This window comes from Numida meleagris, chromosome 2 (genome assembly GCF_002078875.1).
Source record: "Numida meleagris isolate 19003 breed g44 Domestic line chromosome 2, NumMel1.0, whole genome shotgun sequence".
Lineage (NCBI taxonomy): Eukaryota > Metazoa > Chordata > Aves > Galliformes > Numididae > Numida > Numida meleagris.
Window position 1 is genome coordinate 108,918,514 of NC_034410.1, and position 9,288 is coordinate 108,927,801.

The 9,288-nt window shown below is 43.7% G+C and overlaps 1 long non-coding RNA gene across 1 annotated transcript; it reads left to right on the forward strand.

Moving 5' to 3' along the window:
- LOC110393637 lies at positions 330-9,086 on the forward strand. Its single transcript, XR_002435075.1, has 3 exons — positions 330-708; positions 1,862-1,921; positions 2,719-9,086. It is a non-coding gene; the product is annotated as an uncharacterized LOC110393637 (long non-coding RNA).

Consider the following 9,288-nt stretch of genomic DNA (forward strand, 5'->3'; position numbering starts at 1 on the left):
ATCTTCCAGATAAGTTGCAATTAAGACCTACCTGTGGTTGTGACCACTATCTGATATGAGATGCCAACAGCAAAATAAACACACGTTGCTTTGTGTCAAACTTTGCTCAGTGGTCAGGAAAGTCCATGGTGAATTTGTGTATGAGTGCTGAGGTATGCTGAGGTGAGACAGCTAAAGGACATCTTCTGGAAATCTTTGCTTTTTCTTACAGCCTGTACCAAGGAGGACCCTGCCATGGCCCTGATTCTGAGGATTATGAGTGCTTTTCATCATTTTATGACTTCGAAGCCAGCACAGAGCTATGTTTACTTTTGAGCTCTACAGCGTGCTGTTTTACTGTGTTGGACTCAACCAAGGCTACTGTCCAATTTTAATAGATGTATTTTCCACAGGAAATTAATGTATTGTTTCCCCAAAGCTATTTCAGTCGGTAAACGTCGCTGCAGGCTGCCTGAGCTGCACGTTACTTCAGCTGGCCAAACAAATCAGGTGCCCTCGGACGGTCCTCTGCCTAGTTTTAGCCAAGTGAGCTGTGACAGTCCCAGGGCTACCACTGGTAGCTGAACAACCCTACGTATTTTTCACATGGAAAACGGTGTACAGAGAGATTCCTAACTGTTGTGTTAGTTCTTTGGCGATCTGTACTATGCGGAGTCAGCATCACTGCAAGTGTTCAAGAAATGCGTAGATGTGGCACTGAGGGACATGGTTAGTGGGCATGGTGGGGATGGGTTGATGGTTGGACTGGACTATCTTAGAAGTCTTTTCCAACCTTAATGATTATTTTATTCTATAATTTTAAGACTATATAGATATTCTGTCAATATTGTATATAGATATAATGCATTTACTAGTGTGCGTATTGTAGTACCAGGATATGTGATGATACTGAGTATATGCTTTATGTTTGACTGTGGATTAGCATATTTTTTTACAGTCCATTTTTTAAAAATTAGTATAAATACTTTGAATTCTTACTCTTCTCTGGAGATACTGCCAAAATGGCAGCAGAGGGTCAGCTTCACCCCTTTGGTGACAAAGCTTTACAAGTAGCCATGATGCCTTCCCCAATCCATTCTCTGCCAAGATGACAAGTCGCTCACTGCTGTCAGCCCAGCATAGGAAATCCACACGGCAACGCGGAGAATGTTTATTGTGGAGGGAGAACTTTTGCCCTGTGAAGTCACCTCCTAGCAGTCACCAGTAGGCTTCTGATATTCTATCACAGGAAATTCCTGGTGGGCCACAAAAGCGGTCCCCTGAGTGCAGCTGCCGGGGGAGCGGCGGTGTGCCGGGCCGCAGGGCTGGGCCCAGGGCCTGTGTGCACCCCAGCACCTGTGCCCTGTGAAACGCAGACCGTGTGCTCCCAAACAATGTCCCAATGAACTGTACGGGGGGCAGAGGTCACGCGAACCATTATTGTGCTGTATTTTATGCAAACAAAAAAAATGTATTAGAGGATGTGCTTTGTATTGTAACAAGGTACTGTAAGATTATATTTAGGCTTGGAGGCTTTGAAGCCCTTGGTAACACAACCGCATAATCACAGCTCTTGATGTTAATGAGGAAGTTATATTATAAGGTACTCTAGCTTACTGGGAATGGTGTAGGAAGAATTAATAACCTTTAGAAGAGCATATAAAACCAGCTATTGCAGCCTCAGTTGCTGGCTGTATGAAGTGGATGTGCACACATCTCTGCAAGGGAGAAGGAAGGAAGATATCAGCTGGCAATTACTGTCTTCACCTTGCCTGGCAGATAACCGTTCCTCGCACACCTTCATGGCGAGCAGCCCTCATTGGCAACTCATTTCCTTTGCTCTTAGCCTATGATATAAGCTATTCTGCCTATGTTTCAGCAGGGGATCACCTCAGCAGGCCTGAGCGGGGCAGTGCACTGCAGGGAAGGGGGCTTGGAACAGGTGAGCACCATGGGGCTGAGTGCAACAGGGTTGCATCTCCCTTGACTTAAAGGCATCAAACTCCTCCTCACTTTTAAAGATAGAAATATTGTGGAATCAAAATACTCATTGACCACTGTTAAAACAGATAATGTTCTTCCAGAGAGCTGCTATTAGCTCCTAACTATTTCTGGCTCAAAAGCAGCAGTGTCTTTATTAGACAGTGGAATTCGCACAAAACAAGATTTGATTGAAATGTAAGCTGTTCCTCTCATACAAATACAACTCCCTTTTTGTCAGTCCTGAAAAGAAATTAAACTCTTCTTTTTTCCCTCGCCTCGCCTCGCCTCGCCTCGCCTCGCCTCGCCTCGCCTCGCCTCGCCTCGCCTCGCCTCGCCTCGCCTCGCCTCGCCTCGCCTCGCCTCGCCNGCCTCGCCTCGCCTCGCCTCGCCTCGCCTCGCCTCGCCTCGCCTCGCCTCGCCTCGCCTCGCCTCTCTCCTCTCCTCTCCTCTCAAAAATACTCTCTTTGGAGCTTCATAGGATTTTGATGTCGCACTCTCTGTTTGCTATTCCTGCAGTGCTCCTCCATTCAGTGACATTGCCATAATCATGCAGTTATTGCCAGCCTTGTCAGAGCCAACTGCGTGCAACTGTGAGGAGCAGGGGGTCAGCACTTGTGGCATCAGCTCCTGTAACCACAGCAGTGCAGCGTGGCACAGTTACACTTTAAATGGTTGTGGGTTTTGGGGGACCTCGGGGGACTGTGAGCTTTTTATTGAATTAATGAGCGTGACTATCTCCTCCTCTTTATATTGCAGAGAATATTTAGGGGAGGAATGACAGCACTGTGCCAGCCTGCAGCAGCTGCACCAAGTTACTGGAACACCAGAACACTTATTCTACAGGCCTAGAAGCAAAGGATTCTAAAGGTGTTTTCAGAAGGTGCCCATGCTACTGAGAAGTGTATGCACCATTTTTAAAAGTGCCTTGCTGAGAGATGATGGACTGGGTAGGTCCTGCAGAGAAATCAAATGGACATTTTCGAAAACTGTACCCCTTATTTTAAAAGAAAGGAAAACGTGAGGCAATCACAGCTGATTCAGCATCCGGCAGTCTCAGCCAAGTCATATTTTACCTCTTCCCTTCCCTCCCCGCACAAAACTTCCAGGAAAACCTGCAAAGAAAAGGCATATGTGGGTAGGAGGAGACCCGCTTTTAATTTCTGTACCTCCTATTCAACACAATGCCACACAATGCACAGGATGCGAATATCCCAAGACACCTTATACAATACAAGTAACAAAAGCACACACACATGCACAAGAAAGGGGGAGAAGCAAGCAAGTCAGAGTTACACACCAAAGTGCAGGTAAAGCTATCTCTAAGGTGCTTATGTGAAGGAGCTCTATGAAAAATTCATCTTTAGAAAAGAGAAGCAGGGGACTGGAAAAATACTTCAGTGAACGTGAAAACTACATTTCCATTTCAAAGCAGGATTTATCTATTTTTCTCTGCTGTGTTGAATGTAGTGGTCAGATCTTCATTACAAGCAAAGGAGGAGGTCCTAAGGAGGTCTTTGCACTGAGGTGCAACAGAGATGCTCCTATGGTTGGTCTATAGAGCAACCTGCTGTTTGGAGGGCACTGGGTCACATAATGGCTGTGACTATAGCCTGCAGAAATCGCTGAAGTTTGAAGTGTATCACCACGGCTGTAACGGTTTTCCCCTTCTTTTGGCTGAGGAGAGGATAGTGCACATAGGGTCTGCTCACTCCCAAGAAACAGCACCTGGCCTGGTTAAAGGAGGTCCTTCAGGAGATGAGACCACAGCCATGTCCTGGTGAAGTGCAGAGTGCCTGAGGCAACACCCAGCATTGCAGCTCCTGTCAGCACTCAATGAGTGCATCAGAGCCTGATCAAAAAAATCAAGGTTTCCTCCAAGCCTGTTGCTGAGGCATGGCTCTGCATGTCCATCAGAATGACCAGCCTGTGGGTGAAGCACCGGGAACCTTGCTTGACCTGATCTCAGCTCAGGCACAAGTCACTCAAAGTTTGTGAGCTTGCAAAATCTGTGAAGAAAATATAACTTCTGAGCCAGACACTCTTTAACATTTGTCTGGAGTTGCTGTGAGATTTTTACAGCAAGGATGTATTCTGCTTTTAGATAGGAATGAAAGCAAAACACTTCAAATAATCAAACAAATAAAGAAAACCATGGAACATGATCTTTACAATATATTTATTAGGAAGACAATTTTCTAACATACAAAAATAGGGCTTTGTATGTAGATAGGAAGACTAGAAGACTTCTAGTCACAAGGCTACTGGCTGGTGCATCAAAATCCAGTGTGAACATACGGAGGCAGAGAGGAGAAACTGCAGGAAGCAGAGGTGGGCTATAGCCATGAATCATTTCTCCCTTTGGAATGAGGTCACTAGAGTAACTTGTTTAACCGATTACGTATTTCATCAGTATTTGAGAAAAAAATGAAACTGGCACTTTTTTATTGTATTTGTGTATTGACGGACAGTTGCTATCAGTATAGTGTAATTAGATGGGCAAAGAGGATCATTTTGAGCATCTCAGCTGCCTAATTCTGGATCCAAATAACAAACAATACCACATTCTCCCTTAATGGACATTCAGTTACCACATCAAATACATGCTTGGTGCAACATTACTGGGAAATTCATGAGGAAGAAGGTAGAAAACAAAAGCAGAGAAATATTTTTTAGTATTGCGTATTGTGAAGTGTGACGATACAGAGATTTTTTATAACGGCTCTTGGAATTCTCACTAATGGAACAAGATGTCCCATGCCCACTAGCAGCCACAGAGCTGCAGCTGCTGTGCTGCTTAAAGCTTCTGTGAAGGACACAGATTTATTATGTTGCGTATCACCACTTCCTACATTTCTGACAGGATTGCACTCTGGCTTTTGCTTTTGTTTTTCTAAAAATAAAAGTCAAAACAAACAAATGAGGTGTTGCTGTACAAAGGAAGGGTAATCCTAGCTGCATGTAGAGGTGTCTTTCACAGTAGAAATGTTTAGGATGTTTGAAGACGCGTATAAAAAATCATTTTGTATTAACCGAGTAAATATCACTTAAATAATTGGCTGAACTTTTGGGTGTTTGTGCTCTGTAATCAATGCTCTGTGGTTTAATGTGAATTTGGGTAGATAGATGAATAACTGGTCCTCCTTCGGCAGGGCCTGGCCCCGCTCCGCAGTGAGCCCCTCGCCCAGCCCTGCGGCCTGCTACTCCCCATCCCACCTCGCCCTGTGGATCTGGCTGCCTCTGGCCCCAGCTGGCACCTCCTCACCTGCCAGCTCAGGAAAAGGACTCATTTGTTATCTGAGCATTGGGCTGAGTGGTAAAACTGCCCCAAAGTGAATCAGTAGGCTAGTTCCAGTAAGTGACTTCATTATTCTTGTGTTTGTGTTTGGCTTAAAGCCAATGGCTGCCTTAGGAACACGCTGAACACAAATGGAGTTCCGTGAAAGTTAGTGTGTACCATGCACGAATATCCTCTTAGCACATTCTCTGGTGTCCATAAGAGTGCACTCATAAATGTATCTTTTTATAGTGAAACAACATCCAAAGCTTATCCCATAGGTACTCCACAACTAGTTTTTGTTGTTGTTGTTGTTGTTGTTTATTTTTATTTTTTTTTTTTCTGTAGAAAGCAGAGCTCTTATCCGTGTGTGAAATGTGCTGATATATTCCCAGTCATCCAGAATCCAAACTCCTGTGCAGACAAATAGAAGTACAGGCAATTTTTGCAGGGTCCTGGCTCTCAGATAGGGGTTGGAGAGACAGAACAAAAAATTATCTTTGCTTTGCACTGAACTTTTCAGCAGTTTTAAGTGGTTCTGCTCTGAGGAAATCAAGACCTTTTGGGAATGGGGCACTTTTTCTGCTTGTTTATTTGTTTGTTTAGTGTATATAAAACCAGAGAGACTGAGGCATAGGTGAAGCAGCCCTGAGACCCGAGACCAGGAATTCAGGGACTAATCCATGGGTTTGACCTGATCATCAGAATATTCGTTGCTCTGTAGAGAAGTTGTCTCTCTCACTCATGGCCTACAACACCAGTAAACTGCTGTAAAATATTACATTGTGGAGAAATTAATTCTATTATTTTACGTAGATCTACTCTTGAATGGCAAGATAGCCTTTCAGCACAGCTTGGAGGCCATATCAGATCTGCTGTCCTCTAATTCCAAATATCCTTCATCAGATTCTGGGACAGATCAAACTATAAATTGCTGAATGAAATATCTAAAACACACGTATTGACAAGCTGCTACACATTTAATACATCTTGAGAACAGAAAAGATTTTCTGTGGGAAGTTCTGTATAGAAAGGAGAAAGCTCTGAGTGAGCAAGAAGTAGGGAGAAAAGCTTGCTGAGATCTTTGTTGTGTAATAAACTATAATTCAATCATGGCTGATTACTTCATACTGCGTAAAAGAGCTAACACCTTGTGTGCCTACAATGTACACAGGGCTCTGGTGCTCTCCAGGTTAGACACAGATCTGTAACCCCAAGGAACAGTCACCAACACCAACAGCCTCCGCCCAGCAGAACAGAGGGAATGTGGTGTAAATTCCAAACTAAAATTAGGCAGTTTGCTCCAGAACCACACCTAAAAACGTCTCCCTATTTTGTTTTTGTTTATGCATATGTTTTTTAATTTTCTTTAATAAACAGAACCTAAGCACAAGGTCAGAACCACCTCTTTTTCCATTCCTCTTCTTCATCACATTGGGTTCCATCAGGGTCTCACACTACAGTGACCACAAGATATTTGTTTTCATATATCTAGTAATGTCTTCCATGTAGAAGTACAGCTTTAGTAGCTTGTGACCCATGTTCAGTTTTGACTAATATTTGTATTTCCAACTAATGGCCTCAGTAAAAAAAAAAATAAAAAAATCTGTTTGTGTCCTGCCACTGCAGCACAAACACAGCAATGATGAGATGTTCTGCCAAAGCTACCGGTAAAGGATTGTGAGGGTTTGTGTTTAGGAACAAAAATGAACACAGCAGTTTGGTGCTCATGTTGGTTGCCACTAGGAGGAAGGAACACATGATGACTGTATCTTCAGGTGCTCATTTGTTGTAACACCTGTGCTGTGAATTTGGGCCCTCTTCCTCAGGCTTGAGCAATTAATCTTGAGAAGGTGGGATGGCCAAGTATGTCTCTTAACTGCAGGTGGTGAGCATGGGCTATGGGGTTTCTAACACAAGTTTTGGCCACGAAGCTTCATGTCCAATGGACATTCTCATAATTATATCATTAGAAAAGAAATACAGTGTCTATTATCTCTGAGTGTTTAGACAAGACTTTGGCATTATTGTCTGGGCAATGAAGTGACTCAGTGCAGTAGGAATGCCAGCTATGAGCAAAGGAATTCTTTACATCCCACCCAGGGGAGTAAGAGGGAATCTCTGGCACATCCTTGTGTACAGTGCAAACAGCTAGACAGCTTCCAGCTGCTGGACGCAGCTCTACATAAAAGTGAACTACAAAGTGGGGGGAACGTGGGTGTGTTTTGTTTTGACTGTGTTGTAGTGCAGAAAGATCTAGTTTTCCTCTAGATCTTTTTTTCCTCTCTCTGTCTCTGTTTGCGTTCCTTTTGTTTGTTTGTTTAATATTAGGAATTTGGACTTCACTTATCCCTGGAAAACACAGTGGCTAAGTTGAACTAATGATAATTATGGAGTGAAAGCTGAGAAATGGAATGGAAAGGATTTTGCAAAATGGCAGCTTCATAATTCCCCAGAAGGTACTTCACTTCACTCAGCAATCTCTACCATTACTAGTGCCACGCTGATAGTTGAATGCTAAAGTCTTGGCCCTGAAACTAATGTGCTAGGGGTCTATCTACTGACAGCAGCTAGCTAACCTATTCTGGAGCTGTAAGGCATGTTTTATTTTTAACTTTGGTGCTAGTCAACAGACATATGCTCTTTGGGTAGCTTGATAAGGATCTGCTTCCATCTACAAAATTGTTATAGTCATGAGTACTTGGTATTTTCCTGTCTGCTGCTCACACTGCCCCAGCAATGGTGGTTTGCTCTTGTGGAGGCCACAGAGACTCTACAACATACATAATAAGTAATAGCTCTGCACTAAGCTTGCCTCCACCATGCTTGTCAATTTTGTGAGACACGTTCCTGCTTTGTGGGACACTGACACCATCTCCCAAGTACTTCGGACACAGGCATAATGCTATCAGACATATGGTTTGAAATTTGCATAGTCCTGTGCAGAGCCAGGAGTTGGAATCAATGATCCTTACAGGTCCCTTCCAACTCAGGATATTCAATGATTCTATTCTGTGACTCTGTGAGTCTCCAGCTGCAAGTCCTGACTAGAGAAATTGGAGCATGGAGCTCTTCGCACTCATAGTGCTCCTGCTAGCATCAATGCTGTGGGCACAGGGCTGCATTAACTAGAAAATAGGAGAGACTATGGGGACCATTACCCAAATGGAGTAGCGTTCCCTCCCCATAACAATCATGCCTAAGCCCAGATGGATCTGAGCTGGAGCATGCAGCTGTAGGCACCCAGCTCTTCTCATAGGCTCTTTGTGAAGATGCCAATGGATGTCTCCATTCCCTATGGCTTGGTGAGCGCCATTGGATGATTGGTCATTTGCTTCACCTGCTGTTCATTGAGCTGCTGCTGATACTGGGAGGGGTTTAAAAGGTTAGCTGGCTTGATGTGTGTGTGTTCTGCCAGAGCAGAAGGAACAAGCAGGGTCTGTATGTCTTGGATACTTTCATGTGCAGAACAAGTTCCTTGGCACATCCTGGGGTAGCTGATGCTCCAGAATCTGCAGCAACAAGCACGTATGAAGCACAGTTGTTGAAGTAATGAAGTGTATTTAGATAATATGTGGGTTTGGAGCTTGGTTTGGTGCATGTGCCAGGGGTGAAAACTTTTGACAGCTCTCACTTTCTCTTTTAGGGCTGTCACTATTGCTTTATCCCTTGAATTTTACAGTAAGCCCTTAGGGGATGGGTTGAAGCCTTTTCTCTTTGAAATATTGCACCGTAAGATGGTAGATGGGTAATAATAGTAGGCAGAAGGTAAAGAACTTAGGCCTTCATTTCAGATCTCTGATCTTCCAGGTATCCATGTTGTAAAGTCCCTTTCCAGCTGATTCTCAGTTTCTCTGTAATGGAAGCAGAGGCATTTTGGAGGCTGACTTTCTAAAGCAAAAAGAGATTAGATAAAAGGATGATGCAAGCTCACTTTAAAGAAAAAGACGAAAACATGAAGGAGGCTAATCAATCTCTGTAACTTCAGGAGAGACTATTAGATACGATCTTTTTTGTTTGTTTCTGTGTCATTAACTGCAGGTCACAATGTA